General features: G+C 37.2%; 1 long non-coding RNA gene across 2 annotated transcripts in view; it reads left to right on the top strand.

Annotated features, from left to right (window-relative positions):
- Positions 1-393: 393 nt before the first annotated feature.
- The window catches only part of LOC123288050 (uncharacterized), a 37,461-nt gene continuing 14,363 nt past the window's right edge, over positions 394-23,491 (top strand). Inside the window, exons 1-2 of one of the 2 annotated variants that reach the window (XR_011499659.1) lie at positions 394-527; positions 694-842. This is a non-coding gene — a long non-coding RNA (uncharacterized lncRNA). Of the gene's footprint in view, positions 528-563; positions 843-23,491 lie in introns of those variants that run through there. The other variant, XR_011499626.1, reaches the window with a different exon arrangement.

Below are 23,491 nucleotides of genomic sequence, written 5' to 3'. Positions count from 1 at the left end.
CTCAAACTACCACTTTTCTTAAACTCTGTTATTCTTTCATTTATACTATCTGTCGATAAATATTATTCAGTGCCTCATGTGCCAAGCCCTAAACTAGAGGCTGGGGATATGATTGTGAATTAAGACTTCCTTGCTGTCTTTAAACATTTGCTCTGGTGGGAGGTGCTAAGAAATAAACAGACATAAGTAAAATAAAACGTAATACAGGACAGTAAGTAAAAGAGACCTTTTTTTGTTGCTTCTAAATTGATGGCTAGAAGCCAAATCTGAGGTTAAAGAATGCGTTGAGTGCTCTGGATTCTAAAGTCAACAGCAAAGAATTGGAGACAGACATCCCCTCAAGGCTTGTGGTTGCTTAAGTAATTCTCCCAAAAGTCAGGCCAGCTCCCCTTTCTTCATTCCTATGCAGTCTCTCTGAGAGGGAATTAGAGAGGAGAGAGAGAGAGAATCAGCCTCCTAAAGTGACACGGCTTGGTATTTTCGTCTCCTCTATTGGTGGAGCTACGGAGGTATCTCCTGAAAGTCACGTGAGTGTTTGTTAATCCCCAAAGCCAAGAGAGGGGAGCTGCAAGAGAGCCATCCTTAGAGATCGGGGGTATCAGCCAGAAAGCGAGACTGCGTCTTGTTTTTTTATTGGATCTTCTGCTTATACATGTCCTTGCTGATCTGTCTCCATGCCATTTTAACACACAGGAAAAAAAATTGGAAACAAACGGCAGAAGAGAGAGAGAGGGTGTGGCCTGTCCTTGAACCTTTGCACGGCAAATATATGAGAATGTTCCAGTTCAAATAGACACTACAAACTGTCACTGGCCCTGAACTGGCCCCTGGTACCTCAGTTGGTGAGTAGGTCTTGATACCAAGAGCTTTGTGGTGACTGCTAAGGTGACTGCTAAGCTGCTGTGGGAAGTTTGGAAGAAGCTAGTCAGCGTGAGATTGTCTGTCAGAGATCCCTCAGGGTTTTCTGAAGGACCAGCAGTTGGAGGCTTGCTGCAAGGTGAACATCAAAGGCCATGTATTGTTACTCAGAGAAGTCTCAATGACCAAGAGAGAACCCCTGGCAGGCAGCCAGTTACATAAGATGTTGGCTATCTTTCATATTCTTTTCCTTTTCATCCCCAATTCCAGAAACCCTAATATTGGAAGGAATGGAGAGGAAGTGTGAAGGAGGATGTTGGGAAGAAACATCCTGAGAAAGAGAATGAGACTAAAGGTTAAAAATGATCCAGACTGAGCAGCCCAGTGGCACAACCTGGTTAAGTTTGCATGTTCCACTTTAGCAGCCCAGGGTTGGGATGCCAGGTGAGGACCTACTCACCGCTTATCAAGCCATGCTGTGGCAGGCATCCCACATATAAAACAGAGGAAAATGGGCATGGATGTTAGTTCAGGGCCAATCTTCCTCAGCAAGGCAAAAAAAAAAAAAAAAGGGAGAATTGGCAGCAGATGTTAGCTCAGGGCTAATCTTCCTAAAAAAAAAAAAATGATCTAGACTGGATTTTTAACAACTGAAAGTGACCCAACTGCTTTGAGAGCTGCCTAAGTTAGTGTTCAGAGGCAGGAGAGGAAAACTGAACAGAGCAAAGCTGAACGCACTGACTGGGGAAAAATTAAAACCATTTCATGTTTGTTCCTCCAAAGAGTTCAAACTGTAAGTAAACTGATTACAAAGAAGTGGGGAAATGTTTTGTTGGTGTTAATGCTATGAAGCAAATGGAGTAATAAGTAGACAGTAACTATGAAGATGGGAGTGGGTAGAAGGCTATTTTAGCTGTGGTGGTCTGGGAAGCCTCTTTGGGTTGAGAACTTTCATGATGAGAAAGAGCCACTCTCTCATTCCAAACTCAGAGGCAAAGATGCCCCAAGGTAAGATTGAGAAAGAAGGTCAGTGTGGATGCAGTTGGGTTAGTGAGGCAGGTGGCGATAGAAGATACTTCTGGCATAGTGGCAGAGGTCAAGTAACAGAAGGCTCTGAAGGCCATGGCAAAATATTTTGATGGCAACTTTGCTGTCTTCAAAAAAATTTTCAAGTATTTTCTTGGCCCTAGCTGCCTTGTAGAAGGCTCTGGATTTGTTAACCTAATTCTATTACTAGATCACATGTAGCACATAATTCTAAATTCTGGTCTCAGAGGTAAGAAACTACTAAGACGTATTTGTTTTCTTATGACCTCATTGCTACTACTGTATCAAGATAGTTATAAAAAATTCATTCATTTATTCATTTTTATCTCAACTCTGCAGACCTGAGGGTTAAATTCTTGCCCATTATGGGGGTGCACGTAATTAAGGAGTTATAATTGACATCCAGATTCTAGATGATATATCTGTTTGCTGTAAGATTGAAATGATGGGTTGCAGTGTTGTTGTAAATAGGTCATATTAGTCATGCCCAAAGAAAGGAGAACAAACAATTAATTTGTTAGCATATAGAAAATGTGTGAAAAATATTGAAAGCATGGCAGCCAAAAGTTCTATTCTTTGATATTTATGATTTAAACTCCAGAACAGGAAAACTTTCCTCTTGGACTTATCTTTATACTCCAGAGATGGAAATCTCTGGCAGGACTAGTATGCGCTGTCACTCATTAGAGCCCGCTTCTTCCACAACCATGTTAAAGAATGCACAGACCGAGAGGGACATGTGCTCAAACCTCTCGCAGCAATGTGCCTAGTTCTTCTCTAATGTGAATTACAAACCTCTCAGCACAGTCCTTAAACTTCTTCCTTCGACACTTATGCAAATAGTCACTCTGAATCCAACATGATACCTTTTAGTTAATCGTGGAACATTAGGTATTGGAGCTGTCTCATGGAAGAAACTGAGAGAAAAATTTCTGTTCAGTATGGAAATAACTCTATAAAGCTCATGATAAATGAAGGCTTATGAATAGTATATCAGTTATTGCAGTGATCGTTATAGCAGTATATTTCCTTGGGTTCTTATGGGAAATTACTTTCTTTGGCACATTCTTGGGAATTATTTCCTGTGTTCCATTAGCTCTGCGGGATGACATCCTAAGATGACGGATGCAGTTCTATTGTTTTGTTAGAGTGCTCTATAACTGCTCTTAGAGCTCCTTGTTTGAATGCATATTATATTCTCTTTGAATAATATCTGAGAATATGATTCATAGTTTAATCTTAATGTTTTCCAAAAAAATCACCTAATGAACAAGAAGGGAACCTGTTCTGGTGGAAGCAGTAATAAACAGCAGAGCATGTAATTCTTGTTCGAGTCCTGATTCCACTAAGAAAGTGACCTATAGCAAGTTACTTTAGCAATAGTGTCTGTTTCTTCATCGATACCTTTATTTTTAAAGTCTCCTTCAGTTTGTGTTTTCTATTATCCTGAGATTTTCAGCATTTAGTGAATATTAACTCTGTAACTTAAAATGCTGTTGGGGAGTCAAAATTAAAGCACAGAAATCATGGCAAAATATATAACCGAGTACTGACTTATACAGTGTGTTAGTAAGGGATATTGGTTGTAAGCAACCGAAGTCCATTGGCTAAATTAAGCAAAAACTGAAGTTGTTTCAAAATATATCAGAGGCTCTCAGAATCAGTTGGAGGCTAGGTAGGGGAGCAGGCTGGGGAATGGGGAGGCTTCCAGGAAGCTGTGAAGAGCAGAGAAGCAGGAAGTACAGCCACCATATCATGGCTGGAACAGTGCGGTCAGGATTCTGCTGTTATGTTGACGCTGCTGTATATGACTGTGAATCATTCGTTTTGTTCTTGCCTCACTTGCTCAGACTCAAAATGTAGAGGAGAACATTCAATAGGCTGATGGTAGGTCACTTGCCCACCCTCTGGCTGGACTTAGAGATAGGAGCCTGACAGGGCAGGCACCTACAATTACTCTTCAACTACGACCATACAGAAAGAGGGGAAATCATTCCCTAGAAGGATGTTAGAGTGCTCTTAAGAAGTAGAATGGCTAATGACAAACGTCCACTATATATTAAATTGCAGAGACTAGAGAAGCTAGTTCTGTTTTTACTGGAATTATTGAAAGACTTCATGAAAAAGGGTGGATAAATAGAAGTTGAGATGAGGTTGATGAAGGGAGATTAAAAATGCTACATGAAAGAAAGAAAGAAGAAGAAAACAAAGAAAAATGTATCTAAACCACCAAAATTAACTGTGTGGGACTTTCAATATTGTTTCTAATCAGCTACATTGCATCTTTAGTTCTCAGAGGAACTTTATGGTCACTGGTGGCAAAGAGACAGTGTAACTCTTGGCATAGACTATACTTGCAAAATTGTATCTTCTAGTCAGAGATCACTATCACTCTTTGCCCAAAGGCATCCTGAAAATGCACATTTTCCAGGACACCGAGGACTTTATGTTTCCTCAGTCTCCCTACCCGTTCAGAAGATACATCATCCCCTACATTATAGAAACAATAAACACAAAAATAAATTTTGAAAGAGCTAATATAAGAGGTAAGAAATTATACACTTTTTTTTGAGGAAGATTGTCCCTGAGCTAACATCCACTACCAATCTTCCTCTGTTTTTCGTATGTGGGACACTGCCACAGCATGGCTCGATGAGCGGTGTGTAGGTCTGCACCTGGGATCCAAAACTGTGAACCCCAGGCTGCCAAAGTAGAGCACATGAACTTAACTACTCTGCCACCAGGCCAGCACGCAAGAAATTGTATGCTTTTGTTACAGATACCATTTATTATTTGTGTAACACTTTTTTCCCTCCCTTTTCATCAAGATATTATTAATGAATTGGCTTAGGGTGGTTTATATGGTGATATTTCAGCAGCCATCCCTTGATTAACTAGTTTCAAAGGTTATTAATGATCAATAGGACTATACATAGGACTTCTGTGGCTGATATTCAAGTTAAATTTTGATTCTCTTTCACCCATAATGTAGTTAGAACTGAGTCTTATAGATCTTATTTCATTTTTCACAGAAAAAAACACACCTTTTTATGGTAGCAACATGAGAACAAATGAAGATCCCCACGTGTCTCTGTCTCAGCACAATTTCAAATAAACACATAAAACCTACTTCAAATATAACACTTTCTTGCATATAAATTTGGGGATTCCTCTGTTCTAAGTGTGCATATTAGGGACTCAATAAATATCTGTTGATTTAATTCAAAATACATCTGGGAACTGATAGAGAAGTGCTTCTTCATGTTGGCTGTCATGAAATTACATTACTATTGTTTGCGGTAGTCCTGTAAAGTAGAGCTCTCACTTTCCCCCAGAAACAGTAGGAAAAGCAAACAACTCTCTAGGTAACATGGGCAAACATGAATAAAATATTTTTACAGTATCCTACCTTGATGATGGATTTGCAAATCTGTCTGCCTTCAGATGTTCAAGACAGAGAAAAATTGCACAAGACAAAAATCTTGTAATTCCTTATCAAAAATGGTGAAAGTAAACATGTATAATAAATTGGAACAAGGCTGTATGTCTGCAATATTTTTTAAAAATTTTATTGAGGTCATAATAGTTTATAACATTGTGAAATTTCAGCTGTACAGTATTATTTGTCAGTCACCATATAAATGTGCCCCTTTACCTCTTATGCCCACCCCCCAACCCCCTTCCCATCTGGTAACCACTAATCTGTTCTTTTTATCCGTATGTTGGTTTATTTTCTATTTGGTTTGCCAATATTTTGTTGTGGATTTCTGCATCTATCTTCATCAGTGATATTGGCCTGTAGTTTTCCTCTTTTGTGTTGTCCTTGTCTGGCTTTGGAATCAAGGAGATGTCGGCCTCATAAAATCTGCCAGGAAGTGTTCTGTTTTCCAACTTTTTGGAATAGTTTGAGAAGGATAGGTGCTAAATCTTCTTTGAGTGTTTGGTAGAATTCACCAGAGAAGCCATCTGGTCCTGGACTTTTATTTTTTGGGAAGTTTTTGATTACTGTTTCAATCTCTTGTGATTTGTTTATTCAGATTCTTTATTTCTTGTTTATTTAGTTTTGGGAGGTTGTATGAGTCTAAGAATTTACCCATTTCTTCTAGATTGTCCAGTTTGCTGGCACATAGTTTTTCATAGTATTCTCTTAGAATCCTTTGTATTTCTGTGGTATCCATTGTAATTTCTTCTCTTTCATTTCTAATTTTATTTATTTGACTCTTCTCTCTTTTTTTCTTAGTGAGTCTGGCTAATGGCTTGTCAATTTTGTTTATCTTCTCAAAGAAGCAGCTCTTAGTTTCATTGATCCTTTCTACTATTTTTTTTTTTTTGGTTTGAATTTCTTTTACTTCTGCTCTAATTTTTATTATTTTCCTCCTTCTGCTAAGTTTTGACTTTGTTTGTTCTTTTTCTAATTCTGTCAGGTGTAGTTTAAGATTTCTTTTTGAGATTTTTCTTGTTTGTTAAGGTGGGCCTGAATTGCTATGAATTTCCCTCTTAGGACCAGTTTTGCTGCATCTCATATGAGTTTGTATGGTGTATTTTCATTTTCATTTGTCTCCAGATATTTTTTGATTTCTCCTTTAATTTCTTCAACAATCCATTGGTTGTTCAGTAGCATATTATTTAGTCTCCACATCTTTGTCCCTTTCCCAGTTTTTTTCTTGTAGTTGATTTCTAGTTTTATAGCCTTAGGGTCAGAAAAGATGCTGGTTATGACTTCAATCTTCTTAAATTTATTGAGACCTGCCTTGTATCCTGACATATGGTCTATCTTTGATAATATTCTGTGCGCACTTGAGAAGAATGTGTATTCTGCTGTTTTTGAATGGAGCATTCTATGTGTATCTATTAAGTCCATCTGGTCTAGTCTTTCATTTTGTTCCACTATTTCTTTGTTAACTTTCTATCTGGATGATCTATGCATTGATGTAAGTGGGGTATTAAGGTCCCATGCTATTATTGTGTTGTTGTTAGTATCTACTTTTAGGTTTATTAATAGTTGCCGTATGTACTTTGGTGCTCCTGTGTTGGGTGCATACATATTTATAGTGTTATGTCTTCTTGGTGGAGTGTCCCTTTCCCATGTATTTCAGACTACCAATTCAGTTTGGTGGCTCTCTATGATGGCTTTCTCAGTTTTCTCTTTATTTACCATTTGTGTCTCTGTTCTGATTATTTGTTTAGTGGTTACCATGAAGTTTGTATTAAAAAATCTCATAGATGAGATTGTCCATTTTCTGATAGCCTCTCATTTCCTTTGTATAAGCCAATTCCATCTCTTTCTTCTTACCATTCTAAGTTATTGTTGTCACAACTTATTCCATGTTGTGTTGTGAGTTTGTGGTTAAAATGACAAGATTATAGTTATTTTTGATATTTTCATTCCCCTTATCTTTAATATTATAATTAAGTGTTTGCTAACCTGTTCTGACAGAGAGCAGCAATTTTCTGATTTTGTCTGCCTATTTATCTCCTTGCTCAAGGCTTTGTAAACTCTTTTTTTAATTTCAGGTATGAGGGCCTTCTTGATCATTTCTTGTAGACGGAGTCTTGTGCCAATGAACTCCCTTAGCTTTTGTTTATCTGGGGATGTTTTTATTTCTCCAACGTATCTGAAGGATATTTTCACTAGACAGAGTATTCTTGGCTGAAAGTTTTTGTCTTTCAGAATTTTGAATATATCATCCCACTCTTTCCTAGTCTGTTAGGTTTCTGCTGAGAAATCCACAGAAAGTCTAATAGGGGTTCCTTTGCAAGTTATTTTCTTCTACCTTGCTGCCCTTAATATTTTTTCTGTCATTGACTTTTGCCAGTTTTATTACTATCTGCCTTGCAGAAGATCTTTTTATGTTGATATAATTAGGAGTTCTAGTAGCTTCTTTTACTGGAATTTCTAGCTCTTTCCCCAGGCTTGGGAAGTTCTCACCTATTATTACTACTATTTTTGTTTTTGGAGGAAGATTAGCCCTGAGCTGACATCTGCTGCCAATCCTCCTCTTTTTGCTGAGGAAGACTGGCCCTGAGCTAACATCTGCGCCCATCTTCCTCTACTTTATATGTGGGACACCTACCACAGCATGGCTTGCCAAGCAGTGGCATGTCCGCACCTGGGATCCAAACCAGCGAACTCCTGGCCGCCAAAGTGGAACCTGTGAACTTAACTGCTGTGCCACTGGGCCAGCCCCTCACCTATTATTTCTTTGAGCAAGCTTTCTGCTCCATTCCCCCCCTCTTCTCCCTGTAGAATACCTATAATCCTTATGTTGCCTTTCCTAATTGAGTCAGATATTTCTTCATTTCGTTTTAATCTTAGTTTTCTCTCCTCCATGTGAAGCATTTCTGTATTTCTGTCCTCCAGACTGCTAATTCTATCCCCTGTAATATCAGCTCTGTTATTCGGGGAGTCCAGATTTTTCTTTATCTCATCCATTGTGTTTTTCATCTCCAACATTTCTGATTGATTTTTCTTTTTAGTTTCAATCTCTTGTGAAGAATTCCCTCTGTTCATTAATATTGTCCCTGATTTCATTAAACCATCTATCTGAATTTTCTGTAACTTGTTGTTTTTTTTTATGATAGCTATTTTGAATTCTCTGTCATTTAGATTGTAAATTTCTGCACCTTCAGGATTGATTTGTGGGTGCTTGTCATTTTCCTTCTGGTCTTGAGTAATAACGTATTTCTTCATATTGTTTGATGTTGTGGATTTGTGCATGTGCATAGTGATAGTATCTGGTCACAGATTCCAACTGCTGTCACTTGGGGAGAGGGGTCAGGAGCTGTGTATTCTGAGCCTGCTGTGATCTCTGGCATCTGTGTGTGTCCTTTGGAATCTATGCTGACAGGACCTGTCTGCAGTTGCCAGCTCACTTGCTCACAACTGCTACTTTTCTAACATATGCATGGGTACTCTGGTCAACTACCTGAGATGGAGCGCTTTGTAGGGGAGGGGTGCTTTCTTTTGCATGCTTGATCCCAGGTATGTTCTTGCTCTGCCTTTGCTATCTGCTCTCCAGGGGTACTGGCTTGACGAAGACACTCCTGCAATAGCTTGGCCCCCTGTGTGGAGCTTTCCCATGGGCTGTGAGGGAACTTGGAGAGTGAAGGCCTTCCCACAGAAACCTGCCCTTTCCCCCTCTTTTCTCAGAGCTGTGCATGGGTTTCTGCCAGGGTGAGGGAGAGGAGATCCTCTTACCTCCTTCCACTTCCTCTCAGGGGGTCCAGCACCTCCACCTTCAGACGTGTGGCCTCTGGGTCTCTCAGATGTCTATTGTGTTGTGTGAATGTCCTCTGTTGTTTTATGAATGTACATTTCATTGTATCTTATGGGGGAGAGTCTAAGGTAAGAGCTCACTCCACCATGATGCTGATGTCACATCTCCCAAGTAACAGTGTGGAGTAAATGAATCAATAGAAATTCTTCCTTGCAGACAAATGTGCTAGATTGTATACCTGGATTCAATATTCCATACAGGTGTGGAATTGCAGACTTGGAATTGAGTTGGAGGACAGCTAATCTAACTTTTCCTTTCCAGACCTGGTGACTTTGGACATGGTTCTCAAATGTCCCTGGTATGGACTCAAGCTTCCTGTTCTTTGTTGTGGCTGTGCCAAAGGAGACAGGGTATTGTGCAGGACCTGCCTGGAGTCTCAGTCTCCTCTTCTCTGTCACAAATCAACAGCCTCAGCTCCGTTCCACAGGGTGTTTCTGGCAGCATAAATCTCCTTCTTTGTTCGTGGAGAAAAAAGGTGGTGCAAATGCTCACACAGCCAGCTCCTCAAGTCCAGCAGTGATCTCCAATCTAGAATATTTTTTAAGTGATGTTTCTTATGTATTAGCTTTGTGTTCTTGGTGGTGAGGGGAAGGTAATGATTATTGACTTTCCCTTCTTTACATTTTTCTTGCTGAAAGTGACAATTGACATAAGTGGGATGAGAAAACAAGAAAAGTGTGTTTTTCCCCCAATTAAATGTGAAGAATATATTCTGCTTGTGGCAAATTCCTATGCATAAGGCTGATTAGGATGCCAAAAATTAATGAAAATTAACACTGGTGCATGGAAGAAATAGATATGTGAAGACAGACCCAATCTGTGAGAGGTGTGTTGTTAGGGCCAAGGCAGCAGCTGTCTTTTTAGACACCCCACAGAACCCTGTGAGGGGGCTTTATTTTGGTGAATTTATTGCAGTAGATGATCTGGCCCTGAGCTTGTCTAGGCTTGAAGTCCTGAAGCTTTAGTTGACTCATGAGAATGAATGCATTTCTCAGTGACAATTTCATGGAAACCAAGCTCACAATGTTGATATCCAAAACTGAGTGACAATTTATTGATTTGTAATGGAAAATATAGTTGTCACATTAGCCAGAGAACTATAGTCTATAACCAATCCATTCTCTTTCTGTGGATACATGAACATGAGATGTCAAATTATAACCTGAAGCTTACTTGATGAACATGAAATCAGAACAAAGGGAATTGGTTAAATAAACATTCTTTAATTGCTATTGCATTCAGGACACTGTCAATTTTACTGTCCTGAGAGCTTTTCTTCTCTCTTTTATATCTCTTCTTATTGGTTACTGCACACTAGGCTTAACCATTTAAGGTCCATCTTCCCTTGTTTCCCAGTCTTATGGAAAACTGTAATCCTTCAGGTACTGACTTCAGGAGAATTTTGCTTTTAACCTTTACCATAACAAGGTATCATTTATACAGTAAAGTATAAATTAAGATTCCAAGCACAGTTTTAAACATGTGTATATAGGCAGCACACAGAAGTCACAAATATTCTCAGAAGGCTGAGAGTTTTACAAGGTTGAGTAATACTGAATTTCTAAAAAAATAAATTGACTGTTATCCTCTATGAAAGAAAGCTAGAAGGGGTTGTCCAATTGCAGACCAAGAGAGAGACACTAACTCTGAAGGGCAGAGAAGTTCTGTCTCTAAAGAAAGTGTTCTGTGGCAAGAATACATCATGCCTCTTTACAAGCTGGATGAAATATCCATAAACACTGTCCATGTAACTCTCCTTGCAGGCCAGCCCCCACATACCTTAGTAGCTGCAAAGGAGGCATCCTGAATTGTGCAAACTATGGTGGAACTACTATGAGGAAAAAAGTAAATTCTGCTGTGGATTGTGTCTGGTTGGCCTCTGGACTGTTAGAAAAGTTATATTTAGTATGCAGTTTCAAGTTTCTTACCCCATACTCACTTTAATTTTCCCTTACCTCTTTAGTAAAGTCTGATGTGAAGGCAAATGAGAAAGTAGAGGAAAGAACTTGAGAATTGCTCAGTGTCCAGTTCCACATTGCCATCCCCAGATGCAGAGATCCTTGCGGAGCAGCATCTACCAAGGAGGCCTGCAGTCTAGGCATTCTAGGCCATCAGTGACACTTGGGTACATTTTGAGAGGTAAACTAGAGTAGACCTAAACCCAAACTACCAGGATTCATTTGTATTACAAATAAAAATAATGTCTGTTCCCTCCATTACAAAAAGCACATTTTAAAAGGATTTTGTCCTGACTTTGTTGGTTCCCAGTCCACTGTTTTTGTAGATGGGATTTCCTGAAGATGTTCGAGGGAAAACAATTGATTAAAGAGGAGTCTCTCTTTGAGGGGAAGCAAGGATAGTCCAGTTTGAAGGAGAATTCCTGCCTCAAGTAAGGGAGAGGAGAATGAGCTTATACATCTGAGAAGAGAGGCTAGAAGGAGGGCACCTGTTTGTCGGGAGGCAAATTTTCCCAAATGCAGTGGGAAGAGCACATGCTTTGAAGTCACACAGACCCAGGTTTGAATCCCATCTTATTACTTACTAATAGAGTGATTGTGGGCAAGCTACTCAGCTTCTCTGCTTTATTCTCACCAGTGTAATGAGGGAAGAAGACATCTAAGTCACAGCATTTATTATACCATGAAACGAGATCACATGAACCAAGTACCCATCAAGGTGCCTAGACCACTGTGATGTTCAATTGCTAGTTTCCTTCTTCATCTTAACCCATGATGTTTAATTGTAACCAGGTGACAAAAGAGGACTTTCAGGATAATAACCTTTTCTTCCTAGTTGATTGAAAGGTTCTCTTCCCTTAATGTGATTGCCCTGGTAAAACCCAGAGAACAGCTCTTTCACGCCTTGTCTGCAGACATCCCTGCCCGCCATTTCCTTCCCTGATTCACTTAGTGTACTTGCCCTTGCTGTCATCACCCGTAAGAGAGGAGATTGGCTCAGTTCCGCAATGGGGAGAATATTTCACTGTCCCATAACTGCAGTAATGGCCCTTCTGCCCTTGGGGAGAGAGATAATAGGGGCCACTGAGTTATTTGAAAGTTTCATCTATGTAGTTTTGCCCTTTTCCACTTTTGCGCATTTGATCTTAAGCTTTTTTTTCTTCTAATACTTGATGGCGTCCAAGGCTGGGGTCTGGAGGTGGTTTATTTATTGTTATATTCTCCTTTGTTTTTTAGATCTTTCAATATGCGTCTGGCTAACTTAGCTTTTTCATTTGTTTAGAATTAAGTAACTTCTTGGAGCCTTTGTTTCTTAGGCTTCTTTACTTTCTTTATGTGCTCTGAATAACATAAATACAATATTACAGTGAACCAACATTTCCACCAAGGAGAATCAAATCTAATCTTACTAAACTTGTTTTTCAAATGTAAGAGCCAATGCTGTGATTGCCTGGGGGCCTAGGGCATGAAATGAGAATAGGAAAACAAGAGTATTAAATAAGGTAGATTGTTTTCCAACAGGAATATAGACATATAATTAAAATGATTTTCAACCTTACAGAGACAGCTTAGATTTGACTATATCCGGGATGGCAAGGGACACAAAGAATGCCTTGTTCTTTGACTAACAATGAAAACATCTTATTTAAAAAAAAATACATTTTCAACAGTAATATCCTAGACTGCAAAGCCAATCACCCACACAGAAGATATTTGGACAGAGTATGGTTACTGTATACTATAAAGAAATCTAATTTGGAAAAAGTTGATCGCTTGATTTTCAAATACAAGGTAATAATTTGCTGCATTTAATATAGAGGCCTCAAAGAAGCCATTGTATGTTTGTGGTTGAATTTAAGTTACAGAAAATTCTGGTAAAGTGTTTCAAGTTGTATTTAATACACTGAGTGAATCAGAGGTGAGAAATGTTCTAAATCAATAATCAGCATTCTAATGTGACTTTTATATAATTCCTCAAGAGGAGATCTCAGAGACCCAATGCAATGTGACTTCTAGTCAAGCCCAGACAACTTGCCACCTCGTTGTCTCAGGAGACACGATGAACACATGGGAATGACAAAAGGCTACCCGCTTGGGAGTCTATTGATTTTCACACGTTATTTTCCCTTCTGCTTGCCTCCCCAACCAATTTCTCACTCCCTGCTATTTCTTTCACTGGATGGCAGAGACAAAAAAATGTGTTTATTGGTACATGTTGGTGGATATTGTACATATTGGTAATTTGAGTAAGGTTTTCTATTTCTGTTCACAGTGTCAGAGTGCACACAGAGCAGGGAGTTTTTCTATAGTTCAGATGGTCCCTTTGGCCAGAAACTGACTGATATCCAGCTGAATCTAGAAATTGTTACTTAGGATGAACTTTAAATGTGTTGCTTTACAGAAAATTAGGACTTAAATTAGATTTCAGAGAGCTAGCATAGCAAGGTAGTTAAGGAAGAAGCTCTGGAACAGAATCTTGATCCTACATCTTATTAGCTATGTAACTTTTGGTGAATTACTTAGCCTCTTTGTGCCTCAGTTTCCTCAATAGTAAAATGAGGCTAATCATAGTGTCTACTTGCTAGACTTATTGTGGATCAAATATGTTGATAGGTAAAGCATCTGCACCACGCCTGGTGCATGATAAATGCAATTTAGGTGTTTGCTATCACAGGTCCACAATCCCCTATTTGCAGTTCTAAAATTTAAAAGCTGGAAAAAGGATGGCACATATTGTAGTGAACTCATTAAGTGGTAAGATCTGACATGAACTAATCTGGGACAATTTAAGACTTTGTTTATTCTACTTTGTGTCAATATTCACATGTATGCTTGAAGACTTATTATGTGTTTGATTAAGAGCTACTATCAGACCTCCCTAGGGTTGATATATGAGATATCTACAACTTTCTTCCATCCAAGACATTCTGAACTCCAAAAGATGTCAGGTCTCAAGAGATTTGCAAAGAGATTGTTGATCTGTGTTGCTGTTATTTCATCTGATAGGGTAGTAGAGCCATCTTGTTTTTTATTTGTGGACACAAAACAAACAGTTTGAAAATCTGGATGCTTCATAACACAATGGGATTATATAACATGGTGATCCACCAAGGTTGGTGAATGGATGTTCTGGTTAATCAGATCTTATGATTAGTACAGAGTTGATATATGTGATTATCCATGGATTATAAATTTTTAGAATATGTATCAAGTATTGTCAACCCGAAGACTCCTTTACTAAGTATAGCCTATAATTTTTGAGCACATTCTTTGTGCCAAATACTGTACTAAGTAGTTTACATGAATTTTCATTTAATTTTCAAAATATCCCAGTAAAGTGAATTTTATAATCCTCTCATTTTACACACAAATAAATCGAGAGTTCATGTAGATAGTCAGTGAAACTCAAACCCAAGTCTGGGCGCTCAAAAACCTGTGCCCTTATGTGTGAATTGATTCTTCTTTAATGATTCAAAAATTGTGACCCATGACATTATTGTGTTCTAAAAACATCATTAAGAACACTAATAATAATAATAGTTAGCATTTATTATGTCTTTACTATATGTCATTTTACCAAGAGTAGAATCATAACTCAGCTGTGAGCAAGTGCCAGTTAAAGGGGGTTAATTAAAAACATCTCAACAAACATTGTGTCATTATATTTATTCAGTTTCATTAGATTCATTACTTTGTGGTTAATGATTCAGGATGAAAGATGAATAAAAGCTTTTTAGGAGACTATGATCCCAGGGAAAGTGGTTGCTCTGGGGGTTAATATATGTATCTTTAACTTTTTACCTCAGTTTAGAGTTAATAATGTGCTAGTTCATATAAAATGTAAAAACCTTTCAACCATATAGGTCTATTACTTCTCAATCAATTCTTTAAATAGTAATTTACACATTTGTTCACATCTACATACATGATAGGTCCCGCAAGAAAACTTTATAATTTTTAACCTAAATGCCTAGAAGTATTTTAAAGAGATTAAATAGGAAAATATATGTTGTATTAGCTGAGATATTTACATTTCCAAGTATTTTCATTCCTTCCTGAAGATCTGAGGTTTCATCTGAAATCATTTCCCTTTAACCTGAAGAATTTTATTTAGCATTTCAGCAGATTTACTAGCTGACAAATTTTCTTAGTTTTTTAAAATTTGAAGGCATTATTTCACCTTCGTTCTTGCAAGGTAGATTTGCTGCATATGGAATTCTGGGTTGGCACTTTTTTTCTTTCAACATCTTGAAGATGTTGTTTCATGAAATTCTGGCCTCCATAGTTTCAGATGGAAAGTCTGTGATCATTTGAACCACTGTTCCCCTGTGTAATAATGTCATTTTTTTCCTGACTGCTTTTAACATTTTAATATATATATATAGTATCCTGGACATTGTCAGTGTTATGTTGTACATTCTGTTATAGTCTTCTAAAAGTTCTGACTTTTTTGTTTATTTTAGTAGGAAATAAACTTGATTGGAACTCAAACTTTAAACTCTGTCTCTTGTGTGGCAGCTAAAATCATAGTTAAGTTCTTACATCTTTGTCTGAATTTTTCTGACACATGCATGAGTTGAGAGTCAGAGATTAAAAATATGCATTAAGGAGCTGGCCCAGTGGTGTAGTGGTTAAGTTTGTGTGCTTCACTTCAGTGGCCTGGGGTTCACTGGTTCAGATCCTGGGCGTGGACCTACACACTGCTCATCAAGCCATGCTGTGATGGCATCCCACGTATATTGATTTCTAGCTTAATGACATATTAGTCAAATAATTTATTCTGATTCAATCCTTTCAAATTTATGTGAGATCATATGGTCTATTTTGATAAATGATTCATACACACCTGAAAAGAATGTGAATCCTGTTGTGTTAGATGGAGTTTTCTATTTAGTTCAATTAGGTCAAGTGTGGTAACTGTGTTATTCAATTCTTCTATATCCTTATTAATATCTTTGTCTGCTGTCATTATTACTAAATTTTGTTAACATGTCCAACTATTATTGTGGATTATCTGTTTCTCCTTTTAGCTCTTTCAGTTATTGATTTACATACTTTGACACTCTGTTACTAGGTGCATGCAAATATAGATTATTATAGTCCAGTTTTGAATTGACTATTTTTATTTATTTTATTTTATTTTTTTGGTGGAAAAGATTGGCTCTGAGCTAACATCCATGCCAATCTTCCTCTACTTTTCTTTTGTTTTTATTTGGGATGCTGCCACAGCATGGCTTGATGAGTGGCGTGCAGATCCGCACCTGGGATCCAAACCTGTGAACCCCGGGCCACTGAAGCAGATCACGCAGACTTAACCACTATGCCACTGGGCTGGCCCCTTTTTCTTTTGTGAGAAAGATTGGCCCTGATCTAACAGCCATTGCCAGTCTTCCTTTTTTTGCTGAGGAAGGCTTGCCCTGAGCTAACATCTGTGCCCATCTCCCTCTATTTTGTATATGGGATGCTGCTGCAGCATGGCTTGATGAGCAGTGTGTAGGTCCACACCTGGGATCCAAAGTGGTGAACCCTGGGCTGCCTAAGCAGAGCATGCGAACTTAACCACTATGCCACTGAGCTGGCCCCCTTGAATTGACTATTTCTTTAAATTACATTTCCATGTCTTTTTTAATTTCTTCTTATTTTTTCCTTAAAGTTTACTTTATTTGATTTTAGTATAGCTACTATACTTCTCTTTTGGTTAGTGTTTGCCTATCACTCTTTTTCCATACATTTCTTTGAAATTTTGTTTCTCTATGTTTAAGGAGGGTGTCTAGTAAGCAATACACAGATTTTAAAAAATCTGTTTTGAATAATTTTGTCCTTTCATTGGAGTATATAGCCCATTTATGTTTAATATAATTACTATTATATTTGTGTTTACATTTACTATATTAGGCTTGATTTTAATTTACTTCCTCTTGCCTTTGTCTCCCTCTTTTCCTCCTTTCCTAACTTTATTTGAATTAGTAAGTATATTTTGTTATTCTCTTTCTGCTTTTATTAGCTTGGTAGTAAAACATTTAAAAATATTCTTTTGTGGTTAATGTATAGATTATAACATGCACCCTTGAATTATTACTGTCTACATTAAGTTAGAATTTACCTTGAATTAGTACTTTTCCTACTTTCTGGACAATGCAAGGATCTCACAAACATTCTGATTCTATTAACTCTCACCTTTTGTGCTGTTGCTGTGATATCTATTAATTTCCATATATTTTAAATCACAGAAAATACTTTTTGCAAATCACATATGTGATAAGGGTTAATATCCAAAATGTATAAAAAAACTTATGCAACTCAACAACAACAAAACAAACAACCCAATTAAAAAATGGGCAAAGGATCCAAACAGACATTTTGCCAAAGAAGATATACAGATGGCCAACAGGCACATGAAAAGATGTTCAGTATTACTAATTATTAGGGAAGTGTAAATCAAAACTACAGTGAGATATCACCTCACAGCCATCAGAATGGCTACTATTAAAGACACAAGAGATAACAAGTGTTGGAGAGGGTGTGGAGAAAAAGGAACTCTCATACACTGCTGGTGGGAATGTAAACTGGTACAGCCACGAGGGAAAACAGTATGGAGATTCCTCAAGAAGATACAAGTAGAACTACCATATGATCCAGCTATTCCACTTTTGGGTATTTATCCAAAGAACATGAAAACACTACGTTGAAAAGGTATTTGCACCCCTATGTTCATTGCAGCATTATTAACAATAGCCAAGACTTGGAAACAACCTAAATGCCCATCAGTGGATGAATGGATAAAGAAGATGTGGTATATATACACAATAGAATACTACTCAGCCATAAAAAAAGATGAAATCTTGCCATTTGTCACAACATGAATGGACCTTGAGGGTATCACGCTAAGTGACATATGTCAGATGGAGAAAGTCAAATATGGTGTGACTTCACTCATAAGTGGAAGATAAAGAAACAACAGCAACAAACAAACACATAGATATAGAGATTAGATTGGTGGTTTCCAGAGGGGCAGATGGGGAGGGAGGAGGGTGAAAGGGGTAATAAGCACTTGTGTATGATGATGGATGGTAATTAGTCTTAGGGTGGTGAACATGATGTAGCCCACACAGAAACTGAAATATAATGATGTACGCTTGAAATTTATGTAATGTTATAAACCAATGTTACCTTAACAAAAAAATAAATAGAATGCTAAAAAAAAAGTATGATAAACATCAATGTGTAGTTGTAATTTAAGGACAGCAATTATACGTAATTACACAAAATGAAAAATTCCTTAAACTCTAATAAGTAACTTGTAAATTATTTACAAAATTCAAAAAATCAACAAATGTTACTTTAGATTTACTTACATTCGGAACTTTTGGTGCTTTTCCTTAATTCCTATATCACAAAACTTCTATATGGATCACTTTCTTCCTAATCGAAAAACACTTGCTAGTATTTCTTTTAGCTAATATCTACGTTGAATTCTCTCATTTTTGTTTTCATTTTTGAATTTTAATTTAATTAAGTTTACAGTAGCTTTATTGAGATATAATTCATATACCACAAAATTCACCCTTTTAAAGTATGACAATTCAGCAGTTTTTATTATATTCACAGAGTTGTAAATATACTAATTTTATTATATTTACAGACTTTTAAATATTGTCTAAATTTAGAATATTTTCACGACCCCTGAAAGAAACTCTGTACCCATTATCAGTCAGTCTATGTTTCATTTCCTCCCCAGCCCTTGGTAACTGATAATCTACTTTCTGTCACTTTGATTTTGCCAACTTTCAAAATTTAGTATACATAGAATCACACAAAATATGACCAATGTGTGGCTTCTTTCACCCAGCATGGTATTTTCAAAATTTATCCATGTGTAGCATGTAGAAGTAATTCATTTCTTTTTAACCAAATGCTCTTCTATTGTATAGATATACCATCTTTTATATTGACACATCAGTTGGTGGACATTGGGAGTTTCTACTTTTTGGCAGTTATGAATAATGCTGCTATGATCGTTCATGTACACATTTTGCTGTGGACATATGTTTTCAATTCTCTTGGATATGTATACCTAGGAGTGGAATTACTGGGTCATATATTTAGTACCAAGTTTAACTTTTTGAGGAACTGCCAAACTTTTTTCCAAAAGTGGTTGCAAAATTTTATAATGTCACCAGAAATGTATGAGGGTTCCAATTTCTCCACATACTCACCAAAACAAGTTATAGTCTGTCTTTTTATTTTAGTGATATTAACGGCTAGGAGATGGTTTCTCATTGTGATTTTGATTTGCATTTGAGTGATGATTTTGAGCATCAGGTGCTTATCAGTCATTTGTATATTTCCTTTGGAGCTGTATCTATTGAAATCATTTGCCCATTTTTAAATTGGGTTATTTGTCTTTTTATTCTTAACTTGTAAATGTTATTTATATATATTCTGGATGTGTCCCTTATGAGATACATGATGCTAATTTTTTCTCCCATTCTGTGAGTTGTTTTTTTCATTTTCTTGATGATGTTCTTTGAAGTGCAAACATTATAATTTGATAAAATCCAATTTATCTATTTTTTTCCTTTTGTCTCTTGTACTTTTGGTAGGATATCTAGAAATCATTGACAAATCTAAGATCTGGAAGATTTACACCTATGTTTCCCTCTAAAGTTTTGTAGCTTTAGCTTTAGATTTAGGGCTGCAATCCACTTTGAGTATATTTTGAGTTAGAGGTTCAACTTTATTCTTTTGCATGTGGCTATGAGGTACCACTTTTAAAATGACTATTCTTTTCCCATCGAATTGTCCCCATTGAATTTTCTTTCTGACTTTCCATGTGGATGTTTTCTAGTTTCTCTCTTCCAGTTTACTAAACTTTGTTTTTGTCTTATCTTTTAAAGTCACGTATTGGATTCTTAATTTCAATTATTGTTTTTTCAACTATACACTTTCTACTTCATTCTTTTTAGTAGATTCCTGTTTTCTTATAAATGCTCCATTATTTTCTCTATTTTGATGAATATATTAAACATTGTTATTTTAAAGTCTCTAATTATAACTCCAATATCTGGGTTACCTTTAGTTCTATTTCTTTTTCTTTTTCTTTTTCTTTTTTTTTTTTTGAGAAAGATCAGCCCTGAGCAAACATCTGCTGCCAATCCTCCTCTTTTTGCTGAGGAAGACTGGCCCTGCGCTAATATCCATGCCCATCTTCCTCTACTTTACTTTTTATTTATTTATTTTTTTGAGGAAGATTAGCCCTGAGCTGACTGCTGCCAATCCACCTCTTTTCACTGAGGAAGACTGGCCCTGCGCTAATATCCATGCCCATCTTCCTCTACTTTACTTTTTATTTATTTATTTTTTTGAGGAAGGTTAGCCCTGAGCTGACTGCTGCCGATCCACCTCTTTTCACTGAGGAAGATTGGCGCTGCGCTAACATCCATGCCCACCTCCCTCTACTTTTTTTATATGTGGGACGCCTACCACAGCATTGGCTTGACAAGTGGTGCCATGTCTGCACCCGGGATCCGAGCCAGCGAATCCCGGGCTTTCAAAGCTAAACGTGCGAACTTAATCGCTGAGCCACCGGGCCGTCCCCCATTTAGTTCTATTTCTATTCTCAAGTTTTTCCTAACTTTTTTGTTATATGTTCCAATTTCTTGTTTTCTCTGGTAATATTTGATGGACTATTGCACATCCTGAATGGAAAATTGTAGAGGTCCTAGATGATGATGCCATTCCCTAAAGACAATTTAATTTCATTTTGACAGGAAGGTAGTGATATGGCAGATCATCCTGATTAGTCAAGAGTGGAGTCTTTACTTTGATGGGACTCGTCTAGTTCTAATTTGCCTTCATTCCTAGAGCATAGCTCTTATTTCTAGGGTATAGCCTTTCAATGGTCTTAAGTGGAATCATGAGGTGTTCCTTACATCCCCTCTATTCTAGTGAGCCCTGAATTATAATCCACCCATCCTCAAGACCATACTGCCAAATCTTTGCCTATCTCTTTATTATTATCACTACCTTTGGCTAGTTTTCCAGGAGTGTTGCTTTGTGTACGCGCAGTTTTGGAGATGGCAAACTCTTTGCAGGGAAATTGCATGCAGAATTTCAGGCTCATTTTTATGCTTTTTCCCTTCTTCCTCAAGCCTTAACCCCTTTGGCTGCCCTCAACTCCAAATTCTCTCTCTTCAGCCCAGTGAGAGTGCTGCCAACCAAGTTCGTCTTTCTGTCTAGCTTCTGTTTCTCTCTGCGGCAAATCTGCAGGTGCCTTGTGGGAAAACGCAGCGCAGAGGCTCCCCTCAGTGTGCTTACCTTCTCTCCAGGGCTGCTGTTTCTCAGGTCCTGCCTGCCGTCAGGACTCCCTGATGTCAAAATGTTGTTTCATGCATTTTATGGTTGATTTTGGCAAAAGGATTATTCTGATATATGCTTTTCTGTAATAGCTGGAAGCAGTTTCCCCAGCTTTCTTTGGAAAAATATACAAAGAAATCCCTACGTTTCACTGTAATGTAATTCTCTCATATCAACAAGTAATATTTTTTTAAAAAAACCAGATACTTTCCTGGTATTATAATTTAGTGTTTTATTTGTGACCAAAAGACTCGGGATCAAATAAATCCCAAGGAGAACCCCCCAAAATTATATATCAGTGCTATAAAATTTACACAAAGATGTGATAATTTGAAATTGTAAAAGCAGGCTGGGTTTCTTTGTGCTATATATAAAAGACCTCAGCATATGTGATATGTAATATATTAAAGGAAAACTTTATTGTGCCAGTATTTTGTCTATAGTTAATATGTCAGTTACCTTTGGCATTTGATTCACTATATTTTTGTTTGTCTTAGAATGCAAAAAATATTTCAAGAATGACAATTTGTGTGGCCCAGGTCTCTTTAAAACATCTCTAATAGAGTTTGAACTCCTTGCCACATTTTTTTCTCAGTAAGTTTTCTTGAGAATTAACCAAATACTTTGTTGATCTTAGTTCTACCCAGAAACATTGCAGCACGTAGAAAAATATTTATTGACATTGCTGTTGATGACCATCAAGGTGTTTCTTCCACTGAGCATTATTTTTAATGTAATGATTGACAAAATATTTCTCTCTGTCTTTAGCTTTGCCTAAGTTTTTGCAAACTATATCTACTAAGTATCAGAACAGGAACTTAGCATTTCTGCCTACTCACTGTCATTGATACTTTGACAATTATCAAAAGCCTTGACATTTTATTATAATCCACATGAATGATAAACATTTCCTCTAAAACAGACCCTTCAACTTGACTTATAGAATTGCAGAAAGAGCTGTGACAGTTTAAAAATTGTATTCAAGTAATATTTGTAATGGGAAATTTAAGACTTTAGAATAAGCAAAGGAGATTACTGTCTATATATTTAATGCAATGCTAGAGCCTTTGGGGATTATCTGAACCCTTAGGGATATGCAACTTTGTCTCTGACTGAGCTGTTTTACTACTCTGCACAGAGTAAAGTTAAGTTGTAGAAAATGGACAGCAATGCAAATAATTCTTGTCTATAGACATGCAAAGAAATTCTATCTAATGGAGGGAAAACATTTTCCCTTCTGTAGAAAAGTGAATTTCGCAAATTCATCTCAATTTTCCAGTTTCATAAGTGTGTCTTCCTTGAGGTCTCCTTGTGAACCCATTGAAATAGGCCCCTCATTTAATTAATGGGATAACTAACATCTTTGACATGTGTTAATTTTACATTTGTATGAGAGTCATGATTTTATCTTCTTTTGAAAATTATCATCTAACATAATGCTTCCTGGGGCTCAGTCACTTATGGAAACTCTTAAGGAAGGGATGAATTCAGGTGTGGATGGAATTAAGGCAGATTTGAATGGGTGGAATGATGGTCCGTGAAAGTGCTTCCTTCCTCTCCAGGCTTAAGATATAAGCCCACTCAACGTAGGAAATAGGGCTAGAAGATCATAGAGGTTGCTCCAGGGTTTGTTGTTGTAGTTTGTTTGTTTTAGTAGTGCCTATACAAAACCTGTTTTTATATTAAATCTGTTACATATGCTGTAGTCATTTTTAATGTGATATGCTGTTCCACTTTTTATTTCAAAGTCTGTAGATTGGTTCCTAAACTAAAACTACCCACACTTCTGATAGCAACTATCAATATAAGAGGTGTTGGAATACTAGGGGCATGAATTATTATATGTTCGCAAATCATTCTGACATAAGACAGTCTCTTAGGCCACTTATGAAATAAAATCTTCTTCAGTTCTCTACCCCTTCCCCTGAAGCAGAAATGCAAGGAGTGGTTTCCCCATCATGACTACCACACTAGTTGTCCAGGATTTCACCTCTT

Source organism: Equus asinus, chromosome 1 (assembly GCF_041296235.1).
Source record: "Equus asinus isolate D_3611 breed Donkey chromosome 1, EquAss-T2T_v2, whole genome shotgun sequence".
In the NCBI taxonomy this organism is placed as follows: Eukaryota; Metazoa; Chordata; class Mammalia; order Perissodactyla; family Equidae; genus Equus; species Equus asinus.
This window is presented reverse-complemented; position numbering and strand designations above follow the sequence as displayed.